This window comes from Glycine soja, chromosome 10, assembly GCF_004193775.1.
Source record: "Glycine soja cultivar W05 chromosome 10, ASM419377v2, whole genome shotgun sequence".
Classification (NCBI taxonomy): domain Eukaryota; kingdom Viridiplantae; phylum Streptophyta; class Magnoliopsida; order Fabales; family Fabaceae; genus Glycine; species Glycine soja.
The window spans coordinates 36,015,139-36,030,139 of NC_041011.1; the positions used below are offsets into that span (position 1 = coordinate 36,015,139).

At 37.5% G+C, this 15,001-nt stretch overlaps 1 pseudogene; it reads right to left on the bottom strand.

The window, feature by feature from the left end:
* Nucleotides 1-2,993, bottom strand: LOC114370854 (annotated as a pseudogene).
* Nucleotides 2,994-15,001: the final 12,008 nt, after the last annotated feature.

The window sequence follows — 15,001 nt, forward strand, 5'->3', positions numbered from 1 at the left end:
TTTGCATGAAAACGACAAATTCTACAAGTAGCATTACTACCCTTTTACACAGGTGAACAAATTACTTATGAAGCAAAATAAACATGAAATCCTACAAGTGCATAAAACAGAAAACATAAGGTACAAAGACTACGAAATAATGTGTCACCCAGCAACAGGGTTTCCAGTAAATCTTTCCTTGAAATTTGCTAAATGTATTGCCCAAGATGCATTCATCCTTTGCCTTGACTTATCAATGTATTGAAAGTATGCACACCTCCAACTTCTCTTCATCAATAAGCTTCCAATCACAGCCCAAAAGCCAATAGCAAATCCAAGTGCTACGACAAAGTAAAACCACAATTTCTCTATTTTATCGTCTTTGCCATCTTCATCTTCATTGCCATGTTTGGAATCATTAGCAGAACACTCATTTGGTAGAGGAGGTCCACAGAGAAATGGGTTGCCAATATAAATAAAAGGATCATCAAGGGTTGACAATTGAGTTCCTTTTGGAATTGGTCCTGAAAAGTTGTTGTAGGACAAATTCAAGTGGCTTAACGAAGTTAAACTTGATATGCCATCTGGAATTGTGCCTGAAAGTTGGTCATGAGAGAGATCAAGAGATTCTAGTGATTTCATGTCTCCTACCCTTTTAGGGATATGTCCTGACAGATGATTGTATGATACATTTAGGCCTTGCAATGCTGAAAGCAATGTTATTTCTTCAGGAATAGATCCACTCAAATTATTATTTGACAAGTCCATGTTGACTAACAGTCTTAGATTTCTGGTATATTCAAGTTCTGTTCCTTTCATGATCTGTCTGACTTCTTGTTCATACCATTCAGAATATGTAGTCCCATTACTAGGTTGGATGACAGAATTCTTTCCTAAAATCATTCCTGTGAGATTTCCAATGCAGTCAGGGATTGAGCCCATCAAGTCGTTGTTTGAAAGGTCCAAGATTTGCAGTGCAGAAAGTTGGCATAGTTGTGAAGGAATTTTTCCGCTGAACTTGTTTTGTCTTAGCCTAAGAATCTGCATGGAGGACGAAATGTTCCCTATCCATGAAGGTATAATCCCAGACAAATGGTTCTCTCCTAGATCCAAAATTAAAAGATGCTTTAAATTTATCAAAGATGATGGAAACCCCCCATGAATACTGTTATTGTTCAAATGAAACCATTCCAACGTGGAAACATTACCAAAAGAACTTGGAATAACACCTGATAAATTGTTGGATGACAAATTTACCTCATTAAGTCCTTGACTATCTCTCCAGCAATCTGGATTTTCACCAGATAACATGTTGCCGGATAGGTCAAGGTTGTACAAGTTTATTTTGCACAATGAGTTAGGAATGGAACCACTTATAAGATTGTTTCCCAGAAACAAGGAAGTAACATTGGGCAACCTATCACCAATATCTTGGGGAAGTGATCCAGTGATATGGTTATTGGTGAGGTTCAAGTAAACAAGTTGCTTAGGCCATGTTATGTTAGAAATCAAGCTCTCTAAATGATTTAGGGAGATGTCTAAGTTGTGCAGGTTTAGAAGCTGACCAAGACTATTAGGAATGTTTCCATGTAAATTATTTTTATCAAGATAAAGGGTGTTCAATTTTTTTAGTTGACCAATAGTCTGAGGAATCAAACCATTTATAGAGTTTTCTGAAAGATCCAGAAGTTCTAGGTTTACAAGCTGCACCAACCATGCTGGGAAACGATCAAGTTCATTGTTAGTCAAATCCAATTGTTGTAAATCATACCTAATGCATCCGGGTTGTATATTCCCCCAAGTGCATCTCCTTGAATCTTGTTTCTTGACATAATCAATGACTGAAGATGACAACAATTTCCCAGAATAGATGCTAGAGATCCCTCAATATGAATTATGTTATTTCCGGAAAGACCAAGGTATCAAAGACCCTTTAACCCGCCTAACCCATGATGGAACAGAGTCAAAATTGTTTTCTGCAAGTTCAAGTTCAGTCAAGGAGCTAATATTTTGAAAAGCAGAAGGAAATGAGCCATGAAAAGCATTACTTGCAAGAAATAGAGAGACAAGTTTGTTACAGCTACTCAACCAGAATGGAGTGGAATTTAAGTTGTTATGAGAAAGGTCAATCTTTGTAATGAAAGTCATGTTATGAAAAACATCAAGAATTTGAGCTTCAAGCCCATTTTCTGCGAGATTGAGTACTTGCACTCTGGAAACGTTTGTGGCTCTAACAAGTTGATGAGCATGCAGCTCGTTTAAACTGTAACTCACCAGCTCTATGTTTGACAAAGAAGGAAGCATGCTGAGTACCTTAAGCAAGTTTTGTGCCTTACCAAGATACACATAACTCATGTAAAGGTATTGGAGTGATGAAAGTTGAGAAATCCAATCAGAGCCATCAACATAGAGATGATAATTGAAGCTAAGATCAAGAAAGTTCAATTTTGTGAGGTTTCCAAAAATGTGTGGGATCCTCCCAGAAAATTGAGAGTCAAAGAGAGAAAGGAGTTGCAGATGCTCCAAAGATTGGATGAACATTGGTATGGAGCTATTATGAAAGTTGTTTCCACTCAAGTCTAAAAAAGTGAGATATTTAAGTTGTAGTATTGAAGGATGAACATGTTGAGCTTCAAGCTCATCTTTTTTATAAGGAATAGTTTGGTTGAAAGTATCCTTGGTCCCTTAGTGGATAGCAAGGATTCCTAAGATCAAGCTTGACAACATGTCCTGTAACATTGTTGCAAGCTACACCTTTCCATTGGCAACAATCACTTCCTTCCCAAGAGGAAAGCCTTGAAGATGGATCTTTGAAGCTTTCTTTGATATTGACAAGTGCTTGCCTCTCTTCTTCATTGCAGCCAAGAGAGGAGTAGCAACTGGAAGTGGAAGATAACAATGAAAATGCAATTAGAAGGATATCAAAGCTTAAGTAGGTTGAGCTTTGCATGTCTGCTGCTGGTGTATCTAAATCAAAAAGTTTGCTGCCTATGATGATTATTGGAATATGATGATATGGCCTTTATGAGCTACAAAGGACCAGTAAAGTGGGAGATATATAGGCATCACTAGTTTTTCAATAATTGTTTTTAGTGAAAAGTTTTATCCTTTCACTCATAACATTTTTTACTCTTTTTCTTTTATTTTTTTTCTTATTCTCTCTTCTTCCTGCAACACCTAACAAATTAAGTGAAGAACAACATTTTTTCTTGTTTAAATTGCAATCTTTTAATCAAGTGATACAATACCGGTTATTATTATGTTGAAGTTAATGTTGAATTATTTGAATATTATTCAAGTTGAATTCTTGAAAAAAATACTTCTTGATTAAGTTTTACTTACCTCTCAGATGAACTCCAATTCTTTTCCCTTTTCTTTTTCCACATAATTATTTGTTACATTTATCAACTTTTTTTTCCTTTCATATCTCCCTTTACCTTTTAAAGATGTGTATTCACTAATAGTCAGAGAAATATTTTCCGTTTCTAAAATCTATTTATAATTTATAATAATATATAAAAGCCCAAGTGTGTGATGTCACTACTACAATTTTTAGATTTAACATCGCACGGTTAACATCGGTTATTCACAAAACAGATGTTAACAAAAGCGCGATGACATTTTTGTAAATAAGTAGACTTAGTTAACATCTGTTTTTCCAAAACCGATATTAACGAGTTGATGTTAACATCGGTTTTAAGAAAACCGATGTTACCTAGTTGAGGTTAACATCAATTATATTTAAAAAAACCGATGTTGTTATGATTATATATTAAAAATCTGAAATTGCACAATCCGCGCGCTTGAACCCTATCGTTCTTCTTCTTTCTCCTTTTGCCTAAGTTCGTCTTTGCCGCAAACTGCCCTGCGCTTCTGTGATTGCAACCACATTGTGGAGTTCGTCTTTGTCGACTTCGTCTCTGCCACTTATCGATTGAGGTACGTCCTTTCATTTTAACATTAGGCGTTGCTCGTTTTAACATTTGGTCACTTTCGCAGCTCGAAGAAAACTAGGAAAGGAAAGAGTCCCGAAAAGGGTGGGAATCGATTTTGGAAGTCAATTGTGGTTGGCTTTAAGACTCCCAGGGAAGCCATCGAAGGTATGTCTCTGTTGTCATGTTTCGAAACCAATTGCTTAACTTTGTATATATCATGTCTACTTTGTTGCTCAGGTGATTTCTTCATCTTCTTTAGTCACTATCAAGGTTTGTTGTTGATTGTGTTCTGTGTGCTAGTTAGTAATCAGTGCTGATTAGGAATATCTCCGCCACTGACGACAATTGACAATCAGAGAGTATATGCATCTCTATTTGTGCTTCTTACCAAGATGAGAATATGCTTGTTGCTAATAATTAAAATATGCTGTGTTGTAGTTCCTTTTGGGTATTTGTATTTTAAAGTAATGGATTTGAGTCATTTGATGTTGCGGGATGTATTTGTATTTTGTTCGTTTGTAGTTGCTCTTTACTTCATGAAGTTGATGGTTTGAGTGTTCACCATTTGTTTGATTCGTGGTTTATTACTGGACGAGTTTGTTAAATAAAATAAAATAAAATTCGAATCATGAAATGAGCCCTGCAATTCACTCTTTATCTTGAGATGTTTAAATGCTGTTAATGTGTTTGAGTTCAGATGTGGACAACAAAGCAAGTTCCATGCATTCTTTGAGTGTCTTTGGTACATGTGACTTGTTGGTTACTGGTTTAGCTTGCTTAGTATTAATGATTTTAGGACTGTGTGTTTGAAAGGATGATTGCTGATTTGGTTGTGGAAAGTGATAATCACCTTTACTCCTATGCTGTTCAGGTGTTGTTTTATTCCTTGTAATATGAGGACTGATGAGTATTGTAAGTAATTGAATGACTATTCGCAAGATTAAATTGCTTCTAAGTAATAAGTTCTTGCTTCTTTTGCTTTTTTTCTCTTGCTTTTGGGTTCTCAACTTGTAGGCTTCATAGTGGAAATAATATTACTAATAATTAACCAAGTGTCATGTAGCTAATATTCTGCCATCAGATTCAACAAGCAAAAAGACTTTCACCCAAATACTTACTTTTCACCTATAACCACTATTTTAGTTTTTGGCTTGTTTGTGAGTAACCTCCAAAACCACCCATGTATGTACATAGGTGGAAATGTTAGTGGCCAGACCTATAAGACTCACTCTAGAGTAATCTACGAACTATGCCAGCCAAACAAAAATAGCTGATTCTTAAATAGTAATTGTTTCGTGAGATCTGCACTTCTTAATCCTGATATCCATACTGCCATTCTTTATGCTTCCACCACCCAATAATTGGCAGCAATGCCTGCGCGGTACCTGGTTCAGTACAGCCAAATCAAATGATCAATTTAGAATCCATTTTTAAACTCCAATTATACATGGAATTCAAATCTATTCAAGTAAATTCTTCCAATATTATGGATCCAGCTTCAAGGCAGTAAGTCTAATTCTTTGCAATTCCAAATTATTGGTGCCTGATCTCAAGCACTTTGATTCATTAAGTATCACACATTTTGGAATCATTGTTAGTGTGCTAGAATTGGAATCAGATCGTTTGATTCTTGGCTTGGAAACCCTTTTTTGGATATCTAAATTCAGTAGCCTCTTCTTCAAGTGGGCGTGCCACACATTTTTTATTTCATTGTCAGTTCTTCCTGGTAATTTTGCTGCAATTGCTGACCACCTGAAAACATGGATCAAGATCAATTTAATAATGCATCAGATTCTTGTTTTGGTTTCTTGGTTGAAGAGATTGAGAAAACAACGAAGTAAAAGTTGGACTGTATTAATTTGTAGGATTACATAGACAGTAAATCTCATGCACTCATTGGAATATATGTACGTCTAGTGCATGTTAATAGTTGCATGTGCTCTGAAATATGCCATAATACTTAGTGTCGTGCAAGGCAAATATAGTGAGAGAATCTTGCTAACCCCCCCACATGTCTCTTGTAGATAGTGATACTTCCACTTTTTCCCACCTTTGTAGCTTGGTCCAGGAAAAACATAGTTGGTTGCTGGCACGGATCAGAGCTCATAGGTCGAGTATTGAATATGAAGGGATTGTGGAGGGGCAAAAATTAGATGCAATTAGTTAATTACGTTTTTTTGGCTAAGAAAATGTATCCAAGTTTTGGCCTTCTAGTAATTTAAGCTTGTCTAGTACTTTATAGGTTCTAATTTTCAAGATCAGGTCTAGTTTTGAATTACTATTTTGTGATAAAAAAATAGTTTTTAATTAAAAAAAATGAACACAATTACTTCCTAAAATTTAAGCTAAACTAAGCATGCATTGAACCTTATGTTCTGGTTTTCTTTTGATTTCTAGACATTAGGCAAGGTAGTATTTGAATGTGCCTCCAGCTTATTTTCTGAAAGTTCATATACTGGAATTAATCTTTGATTGCTTTGTCTTATTTGTTTCCATTCGAATCGGGAAATTCAGGTTTCTTTTGCCGTTGATGGGACTCTGCTACTTGCTTCACTTTCTGTTAAAAAAATGGACAAGTAACCTTCTATTAAAAAAAGGTTAAAAATATTAGAGTCTTGGGACCTAGCCAAAAGAGAAGTCATCAACTGGGATAGCCAAGAATGTTCCTTTCGCCCCCAAGAACTCTTCAAAAAAACTGATAGTTTTTGCTGTGTTTTATTACTCATTAAAACTCCATTCAACGGAGATCATACAAATTCTTGCAGCCACACTTGGTTCCTAGGAATGTCTGCAATGGATGACAAAACATTAATACAAACACACACTTTAACTGTAGAAGAAGCATCTAAACACCCTAATTTTTTTTACTGCCAAAACCAAGGCAAGGATACTATTTCGTGTGGGATTTCGCCGTAGAAGCTGTTGTTTTGAAGGTTGACATACCTCAAAAAAGTGAGATTACCTATCTCAGGTGTTATCAACCCCCTTAAGGCATACCCTTGTAGGTTAAGGGCAGTGACCCTTTGATGCTTGAGGCTACATGTGACTCCATGCCACTTGCAAAAGTGAGTTGAACTATTCCAAGAAGCCAAGACATTAAAAGGGTTGTTTTATACTGCTTCTTTGAATATGAGAGATGATAATTGGTCTGTGTCATTTCCTAAGGCACTAGCAGTGCTCTTAGGTTGCAAACATAGTAGGGTGGCAGAAAAGAGAACCACATGAGTGCATGTGAACTAGAATGAAGAGTTTCTCATTCATTTAGTTTTAGTCGTGGAGAATCTCAACCAAATGAAAACTGTTTGGTACAAAGTTGAGTTGCTATAATTCTGCTATATACAAAATGAGTCTATATAATTGATAACTAGCTAGGAGTTAGAGTTGTTTTAATGACTTATGGTGTGTGAGAACATTCGTACCTTTTGAGTTCACTTAAGTTGATATAAAGCTATAAAATTCTTGCTATTATTATTAGGATAAGATTTATTTTGCTTCTGTTGACTTTGAAGTTAAACTAGTCGTGACATAAGCTCGATTGTTACCAAAAGTTATTAATATAGTTTTGAATTGGTCTTGAAAAGGATAGCACCACTGGTGTTACTTACGTGATAGTTTTTAAAGAAGCTGCATGGAGAATCTCAATTTTAAATTTGCTAAACACTAAATTATGCTGTCATACTATTTTCAGATTCCATTAGGAGCGATTTTAGCCATTGTTGATCCTGTGGTCATTGCTGTTTCGAAATTAAAAGTGGTCTTGCGGTCATTGCTGGAAAGTCAATTGTGTTGAAGCCTCAAACTCAGGTATTTATATCTTTGATTCGAAAACTACTCTGAAATTGTTTTTGTATGCATTACAGGTATAGTTGTAGAACTGTTTGATTTATACGCACCACTTGTTGCTGAGTACATGATAACTGGCAATGCCATGAAAGTAGTATTTATTGAATAATTTGGAAAGTAAATAACAAATAATCAATTTGCAAGCCCAATACCATTCTTTGGTAGATAAATTGTTGTATTTGTTTGACTAACTTATCTAACATCTAATGAGTATCTGTCAATACTCCTCCCCTAAAGTTTCATTTCGTCGTAATGAAAATGTGATATAACTGTCTGGGTCTACTGACCTGTTATCCTTGAAATCCAGCTTGTGTTGTTGACACACACACACACACACAGCCACACACACACACACACACAACCACACACACACACACACACCCACATACCCCCCCCCCCCCCCACACACACACATACACAAACATAACCACACACACACCCACACACACACACACACTCAACCACATACCCACACACACACACACACACACACACACACACACACCCACACCTACATACACACACACACACACACACACACAACCACACATACACACATCCACATACACACACACCCACACACCCACAGACACACATACACCCTCCATAAATAAAGAAATACGGCCCTTACAGTAAAGTCAGATGTCAATCTCCACATGGATTCCATGAGCTATCGAAGCCATCATTTAGGATACGTAACAACTTATGCTAGTTAAAGTCACATATGAATTAGACCAACCCAAATCCAAGACATCATTGGAATGACCAAAGAATTGTTGCAGTGGTGATTCCTCAATTTGAAAAACACTATTTCGAAGGAAAATGAAGGGTTGGCTTAAGTGTTTCTTCCGAGGAGAAGAGTTGTCACATTCCACTTTGCTTTTAGAAGTATTGTCTTGTGGGGTGAAACAAATACTAGATTTATCCAGTGATGTAACACACCAAATTTGAACAGCACCATCTTCACCTCCACTTGCTAAATACTGACCACATGGACTAAATTTCATGGTCCAGACTAGGCCATTGTGTGCTCTAACCTCTTGTCCAAGGTATAGGCCACTGAACTCCAGACACCTCTTTTTATTGTGCTTCACCTTTATTCTTTGAGTTTTATTTGTCCCTGCATTCAATTTGGACCTTACATTTCCTTCACCACTTTTCCTGATGTTGACAAAGCGCTTCCACCAGTTTATCCTCTTTCTTTTACTGATATGAAAATCCTGAAATTCTTCTTGTGAAACACCTTCTCTAGGTCTGTGCTCCTGAGCTGTATAAGACAACTCATGCTCTTTTCCTTGAATGTTTGCTTCTGCTTCATCTTGGGGACACCCTTTGAATTCATCCAAAGAGATTTTTTCTTTAGAACCTGCTTTTCCTCCAGTGAGAATCAACTTCTCAGATACTACTTCATCAGTATGCAAAATGCAAGCATTTGAGATTGCCCCACTGCACTCCCTGATCCTCTCCAATCCCAAGCTGATAGATGAGTCATCTAAGCTCATTTTTTGTTGTGAACAAACCTTGGAAGAAGAATCAGCTAAGCCTAAACCCGCAGAAAACATTCCCTTCTCTCCTTCACACTAATAGGGTCCTTCACACTTAAAGCAATAGTGGATAGATTTCCATAATCTATAATCACACAAAACAACACTGATCACTAGTTTGCCTTCAAATTTTACTAGCATCACAACTACACACATCCTCATGATACACACAGAGACACACCCTCATCACACACAAAGACACACACACACACACACACCCTCATCACACACAAAGACACACACCCTCATGATATACACACACACACACACATACCCAACTACAATAATAAAGCATAAGCACCCTCCAAACCCAGAATTTGAAATTAGTTACATAAAGAACTGCTGATGTCTATATTTGTCTGTAATTGAAATTTACCTTTTGTATGCTCTTGTATGTCATCAATGTAATTTGCTATATAAACTACTGTTGTTCATGCTGAGTGAACCTTAGATTCCCGTTTGAGATTGAATGCAATGATTCTTGCGGACAGGTTGCATTAGTCATTGTATTTAGTCTTGAATTGTCCGTTTGGACAGTTTGGGGAGACTGGTATTTTTATGTTAGATTCATTCGTTAAGGTTATTATTATTTTGATTAATTTGATAAAATTTTGGTACAATGCATTTCAAGTTGTTCTCTGAGTGCATACTTGATTATCGGGAAATTAATTTCACCGATGTCATGTCGTGTACTTGGAGACCAATGCGAAATGCTGGCGAAATTTAGTCAAATTGTTCAAAATAATGCTAACCATGGCGTTTGAGGCTAACATAAAAGACAATCTTCCTAAATGGGATAGGGCCACACCTATAAATAAAAAGTGAGATTTCCATGCATGGAATTGCTTAGATGGATCGAAGTTGGATCAATCAAAGTCGCATGAGCCCAGAATATGAGGATGGCGTGGAATAGTTCTTGCAATTTGCTTCAGAAAGAGGTCGACTAAATGAAGAAGGAAAATGTTATTGTCCTTGCATCAACTGTTTGAACAGAAGACGACAACTACTGGACGACATACGGGACCATCTATTGTGTGATGGGATGAAGAAGAATTACACGACCTGGATATGGCATGGTGAAGTGACTGATATGCAGAGTGGGTCCCAATCTGAACTGTTTGATGTAGAAATGGGAGATCGCTTGGAGGACATGATTCGTGACCTTGGACAAGAGTCTTTTCAGGAAGCACACGCCCCTGTGTATGAAGGATTGCAGAGTGATTCAAAGAAGCCTTTGTATATGGGGTGCAAGAATTCCTTAACCCTGTTGTCTGCGGTGTTAAGTCTGGTTAATGTGAAGGCCAGGTATGGGTGGAGTGACAAAAGTTTCACCTCACTGCTTGAGGTAGTGCACAATCTGCTTCCAGAGGACAACACGCTGCCTAAAAGTTACTATAAGGCAAAAAAGATACCGTGTCCCATGGGTATGAAGTATCAGAAGATTCATGGTTGCCCCAATGATTGCATACTCTACAGGCATGAATTCCAAGAAATGTCCAAATGCCCTATGTGTGGGACTTCACGGTACAAAGTGAAGGATGAAGAGGAAAGCAGTTATGATGAAAACTCAAACAAGGGCCCGCCAGCAAAGGTTTTGTGGTATCTTTCAATCATTCCAAGGTTTAAGAGTCTTTTTGCTAACGAGGGCGACGCAAAAGACCTTACATGGCATGCAAATGGAAGGATTTCTGATAAACTGGTCCGTCATCTGGCTGATTGCTCACAGTGGAAGAAGATTGATGGTTTGTATTCGAATTTCGGGAAAGAGCCAAGAAATCTTAGACTTGGCCTCGCTAGTGATGGAATGAATCCATATGGAACCTTAAGTATGCAACATAGTTCATGGCCAGTTCTGCTAGTAATTTACAATTTGCCTCCTTGGTTGTGCATGAAGTGAAAATACATGATGTTGTCTATGATGATATCGGGTCCAAGACAGCTAGGAAATGAAATTGATGTTTATCTAAGTCTGTTGGTTGAAGATATGAGAAAGTTGTGGGACGAGGGGGTTGTAGTGTTTGATGCGTTTCGCAAGGAGACGTTTGAAATGCGTGCAATGCTTTTTTGTACCATTAATGACTTTCCAGCATATGAGAATCTCAGCGGTTACAGTGTTAAGGGTCATCATGCATGCCCCATCTGTAAAGAAAACACAAGCTACATACAACTAAAACATGGGAGAAAAACAGTCTATAGTAGGCATCGCCGCTTTCTAACACCCAATCATCCTTACAGACGACTGAAAAAAGCTTTTAATAGAAGTCAAGAGCATGATATTGCACCGATACCATTGACTGGTGAGCAGGTATATCAGCGGGTTCAACACCTGAATACTGTATTTGGAAAGACCCAAAAGAAGGATAAAAGTAAGACTTGCATATGGAAGAAGAGGTCCATTTTCTTTGATCTTTCGTACTGGTTTGATCTTGATGTTAGACATTGTATTGATGTTATGCATGTGGAGAAAAATGTTTGTGACAGTCCAAGGTTTGATGGGAAGAAAATTTACTTGCCCCCAGCTTGCCATACTTTGTCCAAAAAGGAGAAGATAAGTTTTTGTCAGTGTCTTTGTCGGGTGAAGGTTCCACAAGGATACTCTTCAAATATTAAGAGCCTTGTGCAGTTGAAGGAGCTTAAGCTTGTAGGGTTAAAATCTCACGATTTTCACGTGCTCATGCAACAATTGTTAGCCGTGGCTATAAGAGACATCTTGCCAAACAAAGTCAGGTTAGCCATAACTCGCATGTGCTTTTTCTTCCATGCTATATGTAGCAAAGTCATTGATCCTGTCAAGTTTGATGAGTTAGAAAATGAGGCCGCAATTATACTGTGCCAGTTGGAGATGTATTTTCCCCTACTTTCTTTGACATCATGATTCACTTGATTGTGCATCTAGTCAGAGAAATCAAATGTTGTGGTCCTGTTTATCTACAGTGGATGTACCCGGTTGAGCGATACATAAAGATCTTAAAAGGGTATACAAAGAATCTTTATCGTCCAGAAGCATCTATTGTTGAGAGGTACATTGCAGAAGAAGCCATTGAATTTTGTTCAGAATACATTGAGAAGGCTAAACCTGTTGGCCTTCCTGAGTCTTAGCATGATGATAGAGTGGGTGGTAAGGGTTCAAGAGGACTGCATGTGATCACTCCAAGTGTAGAACATTTGTTACAAGCTCACTTGTATGTCTTGAACAACAATAATGAAGTTTTGCCATACATACTTAAGCATGAAGCTTTAGTCAAACAGAATAATCCAAAAATGTCAAAGAATTGGGGGTTGAAAAAGCATAACAAGACTTTCTGTGATTGGTTTAAAGATACAATCTTTGCAGATGAGAATGCTTCAGAAACATTAAGAAAGCTAGCAGATGGGTCTAAAAGAAATGTTATAACCTGGCAAGGATACTACATAAACAAGTATTCATTTTACACAAAAGCACAAGATGACAAAAGTACAATGCAGAACAGCGGGGTCACCCTAAGGGCTGAATCTCAACACTTCGCAAGTGTGAATGATGCCAATCCCTGTGTAGCTTCCATCCCTTACTTTGGGTTCATTGGTGAAATTTGGGAGCTTAACTATGTCAAATTTACTGTATGTGTTTTCAAATGTAAATGGGTTGACAGCAACACCGGTGTGCGCACCGATGATATATAATTTACGCTGGTAGACCTAAAGAAACTTGGTTACCACAATGACCCTTTCATCATGGCAGAACACTCTAGACAAGTATTTTACATGCAAGACCCTTGTGATGAAAGGTGGTGCGTGGTTCTCTAGGGCAAAACAATTGGTGTTAATGTAGAAGATGATGATTCATACATGGACACCTATGTTAGTCCTTTGACTGCACAACTCACTCCTAACGTTGTCGGAGAAGAAGATGCTGACGACGTTCATGCTAATCGTAATGATCATGATGAAGGAGAATTGATTAACATCGTCTAATGTAATTTTCTGGAGAGAGAGAGCTCACGAAAGCAAGTAAGTGACAACTACACTTTTTTCTGATTGTTTATAATTATATCTTAACCTGTTGCAAAATTTATTTATAACTTTGTCTTGTTATTTATGGATGGTTAACTGAAGAGGGAGTCAAATTAGGCATAATTCATCAGTCTTATAATCAAATATGAAAAATTTAGTCATATCTGTATCTTTCAAGTTTCCCAATTTGCCTAAGTAAAAAACTTGAGGCATCGGTTTTTTGTTCTAGATGGCATACTTAGGATTTCATACAGCTCATGTTTGTCGCTAGTTTCATCATCCACCACCCTTACCTTCTTTGGCTTCTCACGTTTATTGTTGTTAAACCCATATTTATGCTCTCCTCCCTTCATGTCTGGTTTTTATCACAACTTTAACTGAATCTCCTATCTTCAGCACAGTTAAATCTCCTGTCTTATTCTCCAATGACACACTTTGATGGTTTGTATCTCTTTTCTTAATATGTTCTAGTGCTTCAGCTTCAGAATGCATAGAGCAATCTGAACTTTCCAGTGATCACCAAAGGCTTCTACATCAGCATTGACACTCTCCACCCTCTTTGCTTTATGCTTCTATGCTGCATTCCTTGCTTCCTCCTTATAAATCTCAGATTGTCAATGTAGAAGCATAAAGGAGGAAGAGCCACAGATTGGTGCTGATGCAGGGAATGCAGCACATAAGCATAAAGCAAAGAGGGTGGAGAGTGTCAATGCTGATGCAGAAGCCTTTGGTGATCACTGGAAAGTTCAAATTGCTCTATGCATTCTGAAGCTGAAGCACTAGAACATATGAAGAAAAGAGATACAGACCATCATAGTGTGTCATTGGAGAATAAGACAGGAGATTCAACTGTGCTGAAGATAGGAGATTCGGCTAAAGTTGTGATAAAACAAGACATGAAGGGAGGAGAGCATAAATATGGGTTTAACAACAATAAACGTGAGAAGCCAGAGAAGGTAAGGGTGGTGGATGATGAAACTGGCGACAAACATGAGCTATATGAAGTCCTAAGGATGCCATCTAGATGTGTATTTTTCAAGATGACACCAACCCCAATCAACCCCTCCCCTGGTAACCCCCAATTTCATTCCTTCATCATTCAAGGTCTTCATGTCATTCCTTCCCCAAGAGTTTAAAGTACTGTTCTCAATGATTTCTCTACAATTCCAAAAATCTAAGAAAAGTTTGCTTGCATTGATCCCACTTTGACATCCTTTAAATCCCATGGAAATCTAGCTTTGAGTGCACACTATGTAATCTTCACCTCTCTATGATTATTGTTATTTGTGCTACACAATAATTTTCTTTCATGTCTTGAAACAAATTTAAAGCACAAGTATCACAAGACATCATCAACCTCAATTTATCAGACTTTTGAACTACTATTACATCTTATCCTGTTTTGAATCACAATTAAAAAGCACAAGTAAATCATTTATGACTTATCCTCTTTTGATTAATCCTTTTTTGAAAGCACACACACACACACACACAGAGACACACAGACACAGAGAGACAAAGAGACACACACATACAAAGAGACACACACACACCTACAATAATAAAGCATGACCACCCCCGAACCCCACTATTCCAGATTACTTACATAAAGAAGTCTTGATGTTGATAATTGCCTGCAATCAAAATTTACATTTTTTATGTTGTTGTATGTTATTATATAAAGGATCATGGCTTCTCCACCTGCCTCCC